The sequence below is a fragment of the Oncorhynchus masou genome, chromosome 29 (assembly GCF_036934945.1).
Source record: "Oncorhynchus masou masou isolate Uvic2021 chromosome 29, UVic_Omas_1.1, whole genome shotgun sequence".
In the NCBI taxonomy this organism is placed as follows: domain Eukaryota; kingdom Metazoa; phylum Chordata; class Actinopteri; order Salmoniformes; family Salmonidae; genus Oncorhynchus; species Oncorhynchus masou.
In genome coordinates this window covers 81835291-81849924 of record NC_088240.1, presented here as the reverse complement: position 1 = coordinate 81849924, position 14634 = coordinate 81835291, and positions in this window count along the sequence as shown.

Genomic DNA, 14634 nt, shown 5'->3' with positions numbered 1-14634 from the left:
ATCATTAGTAGATTTGGATAGAAAACACTCAGTTTCTAAAACTGTTTGAATGATGTCTGTGAGTATAACAGAACTCATATGGCAGGCGAAAACCTGAGAAAAATCCAACCAGGGAGTGGGAAATCTGAGGTTTGTAGTTTTTGAACTCATTGCCTATCCAATATACAATGTCTATGGGTTCATATTGCACTTCCTAAGGCTTCCACTAGATGTCAACAGTCTTTAGAACCTTGTTTGATGCTTCTACTGTGAAGGAGGGGGAAATGGGAGCTGACTGAGTCAGAGGTCTGCCAGAGTGGCATGAGCTGATCACGCTCGCTCACGTGAGAGTTGGCTTGCGCTCCATTGTATTTCTAAAGACAAAGGAATTCTCCGGTTGGAACATTATTGAAGATTTATGATAAAAACATCCTAAACGTACTCAAATTATTGCATGGTTTGCTTTATCCATACAGTTTTTAAAAAATCTGACACAGCGGTTGCATTAAGGAGAAGTATATCTCTAATTCTGTGCATAACACTTGTATCTTATATTAAAGTTTATGATGACTATTTCTGTAAATTGATGTGGCTCTCTGCAAAATCACCGGATGTTTTGGAAGCAAAATATACTGAACAATAATGCGCCAATGTAAACTGAGAGTTTTGCCTATAAATATGAACTTTATCAAACAAAACATACATGTATTGTGTAACATGAATTCCTATGAGTGCCATCTGATGAAGATCATCAAAGGTTAGTGATTAATTTTATCTCTATTTCTGCTTTTTGTGACTTCCCTCTTTGGCTGGAAAATGGATGTATGTGTTTTTGTGACTAGGCTCTGACCTAACATAATCATATATTGTGCTTTCGCTGTAAAGCCTTTTTGAAATCGGACATGATGGGTAGATTAACAAGAAGTTAAGCTTTAATTTGGTGTATTGCACTTGTAAATGTATGAAAGTTATATATTTCAAAAAAATATTTGAGTTTTGCTCACTGCCTTTTCAGCGGAATGTTGTCGAGGGGTTCCGCTAGCCATAATTTAAACAAACCAGATGGTAACATTTTCTTGTTTTTTTATTTACAGATTACCAGGGGCACATTCCAACACTAAGTCATAATTTACAAGCGAAGCATTTGTGTTTATAGGCTACCTACATCTAAGAAAACCATGGCAAAGTTGAATTACAATCTTAAACCCAGATCTTAGTCTGTGGCCTATGCCTATTGAAATGAGCCATTTATAACTGTTTGTAGTGTTATCACATGGCACATAATAATGGCACAATTGCCATAAAATAGCCTAACATTTGATTTTTTGAGCTTGTCCAATTGTTTTTTGCTCAGAGATTTCGAGATCCTCTGTTCAACTTTCATCACTCAAACTATGCTGTTGGATTTATCTATAGCAGTGGTTCTTAACCTGGGTTCGATCGAGCCCCAGGAGTTCGGTGAGTCAGTCTCAGGGGTTTGCCGGAGGTCAAGACACACATCCGACTCATATGATTCGTGATGACATGCCCCGCTTGGCCATCATTGGCTGCAGGTGATCACGCTACATCGCTTGGCCTATCTGTGTTGCAGGGAATTTGGTGCGCTTAGTACTCGACCTGTGACTGTGATGGTGATGATATGTCTTGTGATTTCTTTCTTAATATTTTAATCCCTTCATACTTACTATGTCGAGCAAAAAACTAAAGGGGTCGGACGAATATGTACAATATGGATTCACATGTATAATGGAACGTGATGGGAGTCAGCGTCCTAACTGCATGATTTGCAATGCCAAGTTGAGCAATTCTAGTCTAGCACCGGCAAAACTAAGAGAACACTTCCTTAAGCTGCATGGAGAAGGAAAATACAAGAACACAACGCTCGCTGAATTCAAGGTGAAGAGAGACAGATTCGATGAAAAGGCTACTCTGCCTGTTCTCGGCTTTGTACCCATCAACAAACCGATCCTCACAGCATCGTACGAAGTAGCTTACCTGATCGCAAAGCAGGGCAAACCACACACCATTGGTGAAGCACTCATAAAACCAGCTGTGTTGAAGATGGCGAATACCATGCTGGGAAAAGAGGCTGAAGTTAAGTTATCCCAAATTCCTCTTTGAAATGACACCATCAGCGATAGAATAGAGAACATGAGCAAAGACATCTTGGCTCAAGTAGTTGCAGATCTGATTTCAAGCCCAGGCAAAATTCAGCCTTCAACTCGACGAGACCACAGACTTATCCAATCTAAGCCAGCTTGCTGTATTCGTGCGCTATGTGAAAGACGACGTGATAAAGGACGATTTTCAGGTTCAGTACCTCCAACAAGGTTAAGAACCACTGATCTATAGTTATGCACTTGTTCAAAAGGGATTTATTTACAATTATAAACTGGATTCAAGCCCTGAATGCTGATTGGCTGAAAGCCCTGGTATATCAGACCATACACCATGGGTATGACAATTTTTTTTTTTTACAATGCTAACCAGTTTATAATAGCAGTAAGGAACCCCTGGGGGGTTGTGGTATATGGCCAAAATGCCACAGCAAATGGCTGTATCCAGGCACTCTGCGCTGCATCATGCTTAAGAACAGCCCTTAGCCATGGTTTATTGGCCATATACCATACCCCCCTCATGCGTTAATGCTTAATCACAGCAGTCAAACAAGTTATATCGATATCCATTGATGGAAAAGGATCTGGCGAGTTTAATGTCAAATTTTATTTCCCTTGCTACATATTCAAATTAGTTTATCACGTCATGTCACAGTTTGCAATAATTATTATTTTGATGGAAACCAAATTTCTAATGTCGTTCCAAGTTACCGCGATATTTCTTCTTAATTGGCTCGATAACATTGGTTTATTGTATACATGTGGCAACTCCAATTGCTGTGAACAAAAAAATGTGGGCTAGTTTTCAGGTCTTTTGGGTGGGTTTTGAGTGGTCTTTGTGCTAGACATTTTAGTTAGACCTGGCAACCCTGACTCGTAGTCAAGTTTCTTTGGTGTAAGTGTGTGTGATGTATGAAGTGACTAACCCAAGTGAAAGTATAGCAGGCTACTAAAGTAGGCTACTAAAGTTTGAAGCTCCATAATCTTTTCCCGTTCTCTGGAGGCATGATATTGCAGCAGCTAGTGTGGGAGTGTGCCTCATGATAGTAAAAACAGCAAAAACAAACATGTCTGTTTGTGGAACGCAGCTCAGAGAAATACTTCCCCTTCACACTCACACACAGGCTGTTTCTATATAAACAAACCTCAGTAGGAATGGTTACTAAATGACCCTAAAATAAGACCTGATCCAAGGTCAGTGTCCTCTTACAGTGTGTCAGGACTGTGGAACACCACCAAGAGTGTCAGAGCCCCAGAGATCCTATTAAACATGTATCTCTATAGTGAGAGCAGTGGGGTATATGGAAAGTTGTGCCCATGCCATGTCAATGCTCACTCCTTGACTCTAATGTAGTAAGGCAGGGACGACAGGAGAAGAGACAGGCCAGGAGAATGGTACTGGCAGGAGTAGGCCTGGAGCACAGCAGGCAGGAGTCAAAGACTAGAGACAGGCCAGGAGAATGGTACTGGCAGGAGTAGGCCTGGAGTACAGCAGGGAGGAGTCAAAGACTTGAGACAGGCCAGGAGAATGGTACTGGCAGGAGTAGGCCTGGAGCACAGCAGGGAGGAGTCAAAGACTTGAGACAGGCCAGGAGAATGGTACTGGCAGGAGTAGGCCTGGAGCACAGCAGGGAGGAGTCAAAGACTTGAGACAGGCCAGGAGAATGGTACTGGCAGGAGTAGGCCTGGAGCACAGCAGGCAGGAGTCAAAGACTTGAGACAGGCCACGAGAATGGTACTGGCAGGAGTAGGCCTGGAGCACAGCAGGCAGGAGTCAAAGACTTGAGACAGGCCAGGAGAATGGTACTGGCAGGAGTAGGCCTGGAGCACAGCAGGGAGGAGTCAAAGACTTGAGACAGGCCAGGAGAATGGTACTGGCAGGAGTAGGCCTGGAGCACAGCAGGGAGGAGTCAAAGACTTGAGACAGGCCATGAGAATGGTACTGGCAGGAGTAGGCCTTGAGCACAGCAGGGAGGAGTCAAAGACTTGAGACAGGCCAGGAGAATGGTACTGGCAGGAGTAGGCCTGGAGCACTGCAGGCAGGAGTCAGGAGTCAAAGACTAGAGACAGGCCAGGAGAATGGTACTGGCAGGAGTAGGCCTGGAGCACAGCATGCAGGAGTCAAAGACTAGAGACAGGCCAGGAGAATGGTACTGGCAGGAGTAGGCCTGGAGCACTGCAGGCAGGAGTCAAAGACTTGAGACAGGCCAGGAGAATGGTACTGGCAGGAGTAGGCCTGGAGCACAGCAGGCAGGAGTCAAAGACTTGAGACAGGCCAGGAGAATGCTACTGGCAGGAGTAGGCCTGGAGCACTGCAGGCAGGAGTCAGGAGTCAAAGACTAGAGACAGTTATATTTGAAAACTGGAACCGGTTAAATGTGATAAATCTTTTACACAATGCACAATAAATATCTGACCTGACGTTAGCTTTTGATGACTCAGAGTCCACCTCCCTGTACGCAGCAGATGTATGGAATAGTGATTAAAGTCACAGTTGCCTAGCAATGCGGCAGGATCAGATAAACATAACATACACATATCCAGGGTGGGTAAAGGCTTTTTCTTTGGTTCTTCATAAAAAACACATCCTTCCTGTGTAGAGCAGTTATTGTAAACTAGCGAAGAAGAACATGATCAGTCTTGCACCATCCCAGGGCTGCCAACTCTCATGCATCCCATATGAAGATGTGGCTGCAGTGAGGATGGTTGGCTGTTTGTCATTTTATGTCCAGAACTGATGAAGTATTCAGAGTCCACACCCCTTCCTGTTATTGGATGTCCATAAGAAGGAGTCTGGCAGATAAATGTACAGTGAGGTCATAACTCTGAAGCAAAAACACTGCCTCAGCACAGGGAAACAGACAGAAAATGCCCCTTCACTCACATACAGGCCATTTCCATAACAACAGGCAGAGCAGGTGGAGGGAGAGCAGAGATAAAAACAAGCAGCTGTGTACTCTGTCTCTGGGGCTTCCCCTGCTGGTGCTAGCTGCCAGAGGACCAGGCCATTCCTCTGCTCTCTGACATCACATGCCTCTGCAAGAATTCATCTAATAGACATTTTTGTTGTGTTTAATAGCCAAATCAAAAAAGAAACCCTTTTAACAGAAAAGTTGCTATTGACGAACAAAGGCCCATTTCACTTCACACACTTTGTTAATGTAAAGACAGCCATGGGTTCATATTCCAAATAACTAACATTGACTGTTATACTGACATGATTATTTTTAGATTTGTTATTTCACCTTTATTTAACCAGGTAGGCCAGTTGAGAACAAGTTCTCATTTACAACTGACTCCATAATAACAATGACTGTCATACTGACATTGACCCCATAATAACCTTGACTGTCATACTGACATTGAGTTCATAATAACCTTGACTGTCATACTGACATTGAGTTCATAATAACCTTGACTGTCATACTGACATTGAGTTCATAATAACCTTGACTGTCATACTGACATTGAGTTCATAATAACCTTGACTGTCATACTGACATTGAGCCCATAATAACCTTGACTGTCATACTGACATTGAGTTCATAATAACCTTGGCTGTCATACTGACATTGACTTCATAATAACCTTGACTGTCATACTGACATTGACTGTCATACTGACATTTACCCCATAATAACATTGACTGTCATACTGACATTTACCCCATAATAACATTGACTGTCATACTGACATTGAGCCCATAATAACATTGACTGTCATACTGACATTTACCCCATAATAACATTGACTGTCATACTGACATTTACCCCATAATAACATTGACTGTCATACTGACATTTACCCCATAATAACATTGACTGTCATACTGACATTTACCCCATAATAACATTGACTGTCATACTGACACTGAGCTCATAATAACATTGACTGTCATACTGACATTTACCCCATAATAACATTGACTGTCATACTGACATTTACCCCATAATAACATTGACTGTCATACTGACATTGAGCCCATAATAACATTGACTGTCATACTGACATTTACCCCATAATAACATTGACTGTCATACTGACATTTACCCCATAATAACATTGACTGTCATACTGACATTGAGCTCATAATAACATTGACTGTCATACTGACATTTACCCCATAATAACATTGACTGTCATACTGACATTTACCCCATAATAACATTGACTGTCATACTGACATTTACCCCATAATAACATTGACTGTCATACTGACATTTACCCCATAATAACATTGACTGTCATACTGACATTTACCCCATAATAACATTGACTGTCATACTGACATTGAGCCCATAATAACATTGACTGTCATACTGACATTTACCCCATAATAACATTGACTGTCATACTGACATTGAGCTCATAATAACATTGACTGTCATACTGACATTTACTCCATAATAACATTGACTGTCATACTGACATGTACTCCATAATAACATTGACTGTCATACTGACATTTACCCCATAATAACATTGACTGTCATACTGACATTTACCCCATAATAACATTGACTGTCATACTGACATTTACCCCATAATAACATTGACTGTCATACTGACATTGAGCCCATAATAACATTGACTGTCATACTGACATTTACCCCATAATAACATTGACTGTCATACTGACATTGAGCCCATAATAACATTGACTGTCATACTGACATTGAGCCCATAATAACATTGACTGTCATACTGACATTTACCCCATAATAACATTGACTGTCATACTGACATTGAGCCCATAATAACATTGACTGTCATACTGACATTTACCCCATGATAACATTGACTGTCATACTGACATTTACCCCATAATAACATTGACTGTCATACTGACATTTACCCCATAATAACATTGACTGTCATACTGACATTGAGCCCATAATAACATTGACTGTCATACTGACATTTACCCCATAATAACATTGACTGTCATACTGACATTTACCCCATAATAACATTGACTGTCATACTGACATTGAGCCCATAATAACATTGACTGTCATACTGACATTGAGCCCATAATAACATTGACTGTCATACTGACATTTACCCCATAATAACATTGACTGTCATACTGACATTTACCCCATAATAACATTGACTGTCATACTGACATTGAGCTCATAATAACATTGACTGTCATACTGACATTGAGCCCATAATAACATTGACTGTCATACTGACATTTACTCCATAATAACATTGACTGTCATACTGACATTGAGCCCATAATAACCTTGACTGTCATACTGACATTGAGCCCATAATAACCTTGACTGTCATACTGACATTGAGTTCATAATAACATTGACTGTCATACTGACATTGAGCTCATAATAGCCTTGACTGTCATCCTGACATTTACCCCATAATAACATTGACTGTCATACTGACATTGAGCTCATAATTGCCTTGACTGTCAAACTGACATTGAGCTCATAATAACATTGACTGTCATACTGACATTTACCCCATAATAACATTGACTGTCATACTGACATTTACCCCATAATAACATTGACTGTCATACTGACATTGAGCCCATAATAACATTGACTGTCATACTGACATTTACCCCATAATAACATTGACTGTCATACTGACATTTACCCCATAATAACATTGACTGTCATACTGACATTTACTCCATAATAACATTGACTGTCATACTGACATTTACCCCATAATAACATTGACTGTCATACTGACATTTACCCCATAATAACATTGACTGTCATACTGACATTTACCCCATAATAACATTGACTGTCATACTGACATTTACCCCATAATAACATTGACTGTCATACTGACATTTACCCCATAATAACATTGACTGTCATACTGACATTTACCCCATAATAACATTGACTGTCATACTGACATTGAGCCCATAATAACATTGACTGTCATACTGACATTTACCCCATAATAACATTGACTGTCATACTGACATTTACCCCATAATAACATTGACTGTCATACTGACATTTACTCCATAATAACATTGACTGTCATACTGACATTTACCCCATAATAACATTGACTGTCATACTGACATTTACCCCATAATAACATTGACTGTCATACTGACATTGAGCCCATAATAACATTGACTGTCATACTGACATTTACCCCATAATAACATTGACTGTCATACTGACATTTACCCCATAATAACATTGACTGTCATACTGACATTTACTCCATAATAACATTGACTGTCATACTGACATTTACCCCATAATAACATTGACTGTCATACTGACATTTACCCCATAATAACATTGACTGTCATACTGACATTTACCCCATAATAACATTGACTGTCATACTGACATTGAGCTCATAATAACATTGACTGTCATACTGACATTGAGCCCATAATAACATTGACTGTCATACTGACATTTACTCCATAATAACATTGACTGTCATACTGACATTTACCCCATAATAACATTGACTGTCATACTGACATTTACCCCATAATAACATTGACTGTCATACTGACATTTACCCCATAATAACATTGACTGTCATACTGACATTGAGCCCATAATAACATTGACTGTCATACTGACATTTACCCCATAATAACATTGACTGTCATACTGACATTTACCCAATAATAACATTGACTGTCATACTGACATTTACTCCATAATAACATTGACTGTCATACTGACATTTACCCCATAATAACATTGACTGTCATACTGACATTTACCCCATAATAACATTGACTGTCATACTGACATTGAGCCCATAATAACATTGACTGTCATACTGACATTTACCCCATAATAACATTGACTGTCATACTGACATTTACCCCATAATAACATTGACTGTCATACTGACATTTACTCCATAATAACATTGACTGTCATACTGACATTTACCCCATAATAACATTGACTGTCATACTGACATTTACCCCATAATAACATTGACTGTCATACTGACATTTACCCCATAATAACATTGACTGTCATACTGACATTGAGCTCATAATAACATTGACTGTCATACTGACATTGAGCCCATAATAACATTGACTGTCATACTGACATTTACTCCATAATAACATTGACTGTCATACTGACATTTACCCCATAATAACATTGACTGTCATACTGACATTTACCCCATAATAACATTGACTGTCATACTGACATTTACCCCATAATAACATTGACTGTCATACTGACATTGAGCTCATAATAACATTCAATCTTGCTCTGCCATAAATGAACTATTTCAGGTGTGTGTGTTTTAAATGGGAGGGGCAACAATGAGTATCTACAACATTCTTAAGAGGTACCACTGTTTCTCCTCTGTGTTAGTCAGACCATGTGAATAATTGGATTGTTTACCCCTTTTTCTCCCCAATGTTGTGATATCCAATTGGCAGTTACAGTCCTGTCCCATCGCTGCAACTCCCGTACGGACTCGGGAGAGGCGACGGTCGAGTGTCTCTTGGCAGTTACAGTCCTGTCCCATCGCTGCAACTCCCGTACGGACTCGGGAGAGGCGAAGGTCGAGAGTCTCTTGGCAGTTACAGTCCTGTCCCATCGCTGCAACTCCCGTACGGACTCGGGAGAGGCGAAGGTCGAGAGTCTCTTGGCAGTTACAGTCCTGTCCCATCGCTGCAACTCCCGTACGGACTCGGGAGAGGCGAAGGTCGAGAGTCTCTTGGCAGTTACAGTCCTGTCCCATCGCTGCAACTCCCGTACGGACTCGGGAGAGGCGAAGGTCGAGAGTCTCTTGGCAGTTACAGTCCTGTCCCATCACTGCAACTCCCGTACGGACTCGGGAGAGGCGATGGTCGAGTGGCATTGTTTAAAGTGGCTAGTGATACATGTATTACATAAAGATGGCAAGATGCAGTAGATGGTATAGAGTACAGTACATACATATGAGATGAGTAATGCAGGGTATGTAAACATTATATTAAGTGACATTGTTTAAAGTGGCTAGTGATACATGTATTACAAAAAGATGGCAAGATGCAGTAGATGGTATAGAGTACAGTACATACATATGAGATGAGTAATGCAGGGTATGTAAACATTATATTAAGTGACATTGTTTAAAGTGGCTAGTGATACATGTATTACATAAAGATGGCAAGATGCATTAGATGGTATAGAGTACAGTACATACATATGAGATGAGTAATGCAGGGTATGTAAACATTATATTAAGTGACATTGTTTAAAGTGGCGAGTGATACATTTTTAACAAACATTTTTCCATTATAGAAGTGGCTGGAGTTGAGTCAGTATGTTGGCAGCAGCCACTCAATGATAGTGGTGGCTGTTTAACAGTCTGATGGCCTAGAGATAGAAGCTGTTTTTCAGTCTCTCCGTCCCTGCTTTGATGCACCTGTACTGACCTCGCCTTCTGGATGATAGCGGGGTGAACAGGTAGTGGTTCGGGTGGTTGTTGTCCTTGATGATCTTTATGGCCTTCCTGTGACATCGGGTGGTGTAGGTGTCCTGGAGGGCAGGTAGTTTTCCCCCGGTGAAGCGTTGTGCAGACCTCACTACGCTCTGGATAGCCTTACGGTTGTGGGTGGAGCAGTTGCCGTGCCAGGCGGTGATACAGCCCGACAGGATGCTCCTGCACCTTCTTCACCACGCTGTCTGTGTGGGTGGACCAATTCAGTTTGTCCGTGATGTGTACGCAGAGGAACTTAAAACTTACTACCCTCTCTACTACTGTCCCGTTGATGTGGATGGGGGGGTGGTCACTCTGCTGTTTCCTGAAGTCCACGATCATCTCCTTTGTTTTGTTGACATTAAGCGTGAGGTTATTTTCCTGACACCACACTCCGAGGGCCCTCACCTCCTCCCAGTAGGCCGTCTCATTGTTGTTGGTAATCAAGCCTACGACTGTAGTGTCGTCTGCAAACTTGATGATTGAGTTGGAGGCGTGCATGGCCACGCAGACGTGGGTGAACAAGGAGTACCCTCACCACCTGAGGGCGGCCCGTTAGGAAGTCCAGTACCCAGTTGCACAGGGTGGGGTCGAGACCCAGGGTCTCGAGCTTGATGACAAGTTTGGGTACTATGGTGTTAAATGCTGAGCTGTAGTCGACGAACAGCATTCTCACATAGGTATTCCTCTTGTCCAGATGGGGTAGTGCGCAGTGTGGTTGTGGTTGCGTCGTCTGTGGACCTAATGGGGCGGTAAGCAAATTGGTGTGGGTCTAGGCTGTCGGGTAGGGTGGAGGTGATATGGTCCTTGACTAGTCTATCAAAGCACTTCATGATGACGGAAGTTAGTGCTACGGGGCGGTAGTCGTTTAGCTCAGTTACCTTAGCTTTCTAGGGAACAGGAACAATGGTGGCCCTCTTGAAGCATGTGGGAACAGCAGACTGGGATAAGGATTGATTGAAAATATCCGTAAACACACCAGCCAGCTGGTCTGCGCATGCTCTGAGGACACGGCTGGGGATGCCGTTTCCCCACAGGAGTCACTAGAGCGCGATGGGACAAGGACAAAACCCTCCTCTAACCTGGATGACGATAGGCCAGTTGTGCGCCGCTTCATGGGTCTCCTGGTCAAACCCGGATCTGTAGTGACGCCTGTAGCACTAGTCACTCTAATACTGTTTACAGATTTTTGCTTTACTCATCTCATATTTATGTACTATATTCTTTTCTACTGTATTTTAGGCTATGCCACTCCAACATTGCTCATCCTAATACTTATATATTCTTTAATTCCATTATTTTACGTTTAGGTTGTGTGTATTATGTGTATTGTGAATTGTTAGATATTACAGCACTGTTGGAAATAGGAACACAAGCATTTTGTTACACCCACAATAACATCTGCTAAACATGTGTTTGTGACAAATAACATTTGGGAGGCCACCATGTGAATCATACATACACAGTTTGGACAACTCTACGGCTATGAGGATCAGCGCCACCACGTGAATCATACACAGTTTGGACAACTCTACGTCTATGAGGATCAGGGCCACCATGTGAATCATACACAGTTTGGACAACTCTATGTCTATGAGGATCAGGGCCACCATGTGAATCATACACAGTTTGGACAACTCTATGTCTATGAGGATCAGGGCCACCATGTGAATCATACACAGTTTGGACAACTCTACGTCTATGAGGATCAGTGCCACCATGTGAATCATACACAGTTTGGACAATTCTACATCTATGAGGATCAGTGCCACCATGTGAATCATACACAGTTTGGACAACTCTATGTCTATGAGGATCAGGGCCACCATGTGAATCATACACAGTTTGGACAACTCTACGTCTATGAGGATCAGTGCCACCATGTGAATCATACACAGTTTGGACAACTCTACGTCTATGAGGATCAGTGCCACCATGTGAATCATACACAGTTTGGACAACTCTACGTCTATGAGGATCAGGGCCACCATGTGAATCATACACAGTTTGGACAACTCTATGTCTATGAGGATCAGTGCCACCATGTGAATCATACACAGTTTGGACAACTCTATGTCTATGAGGATCAGTGCCACCATGTGAATCATACACAGTTTGGACAACTCTATGTCTATTAGGATCAGGGCCACCATGTGAATCATACACAGTTTGGACAACTCTACGTCTATGAGGATCAGTGCCACCATGTGAATCATACACAGTTTGGACAACTCTACGTCTATGAGGATCAGGGCCACCATGTGAATCATACACAGTTTGGACAACTCTACGTCTATGAGGATCAGTGCCCCCATGTGAATCATACACAGTTTGGACAACTCTACGTCTATGAGGATCAGTGCCACCATGTGAATCATACAGTTTGGACAACTCTACGTCTATGAGGATCAGGGCCACCATGTGAATCATACAGTTTGGACAACTCTACATCTATGAGGATCAGTGCCACTATATGAATCATACACAGTTTGGACAACTCTACATATATGAGGATCAGTGCCACCATGTGAATCATACACAGTTTGGACAACTCTACGTCTATGAGGATCAGTGCCACCATGTGAATCATACAGTTTGCACTACTCTATGTCTATGAGGATCAGTGCCACCATGTGAATCATACACAGTTTGGACAACTCTACGTCTATGAGGATCAGGGCCACCATGTGAATCATACACAGTTTGGACAACTCTACGTCTATGAGGATCAGTGCCACCATGTGAATCATACACAGTTTGGACAACTCTACGTCTATGAGGATCAGTGCCACCATGTGAATCATACAGTTTGGACAACTCTACGTCTATGAGGATCAGGGCCACCATGTGAATCATACAGTTTGGACAACTCTACATCTATGAGGATCAGTGCCACTATATGAATCATACACAGTTTGGACAACTCTACATATATGAGGATCAGTGCCACCATGTGAATCATACACAGTTTGGACAACTCTACGTCTATGAGGATCAGTGCCACCATGTGAATCATACAGTTTGCACTACTCTATGTCTATGAGGATCAGTGCCACCCATGCTGCAAATAAGGTGTGTGTCTTTCTCTGGGACTAATGTTGGTCTACCCACCATGATATGATATACTGTATATGGTATATACTGAGTGTACAAAACATTAGGAACAACTTCCTCATATAGAGCTGCACCCCCCCCCCCCCCCCCCATTTGCCCTCAGAACAACCTCAATTCGTTGGGGCATGGACTCTACAGGGTGTCGAATTCGTTCCACAGGGTTGCTGGTCCATGCTGACTCCAATGCTTCCCATAGTTGTTTCAAGTTGGCTGGATGTCCTTTGGGTGGTGGACCATTCTTGATACACAGGAAACTGTTGAGCATGAAAAACCCAGCAGCGTTGCAGCTCTTGACACACTCAAACCAGTGATCCTGGCACCTATTACCATACTCCATTCAAAGGCATTTAAATCACCTTCTGAATGGCACATATACACAATCCAGGTCTCAATTAGTCTACACAATCCAGGTCTCAATTAGTCTACACAATCCATGTCTCAATTAGCCTACACAATCCATGTCTCAATTAGCCTACACAATCCATGTCTCAATTAGCCTACACAATCCATGTCTCAATTAGCCTACACAATCCATGTCTCAATTATCCTACACAATCCATGTCTCAATTAGCCTACACAATCCATGTCTCAATTAGTCTACACAATCCATGTCTCAATTAGCCTACACAATCCATGTCTCAATTAGCCTACAAAATCCATGTCTCAATTAGCCTACACAATCCATGTCTCAATTAGCCTACACAAGCCATGTCTCAATTGTCTCAAGGCTTAAAAATCCTTCTATAACCTCTCTCTGATTGAAGTGGATTTAACAAGTGACATCAATACAGGATCATAGCTTTCAGCTGGTCAGTCCATGTCATGGAAAGAGCAGATGTTCTTAATGTGTTGTACTTTCAGTGTATATATTATACCCGCTGATACATGAAACCAAAACCAAATCTTATGTCTGAAATCATTAATAAGGGACTACAAATAAGGAGCTAACCAGGAGATTATTGAA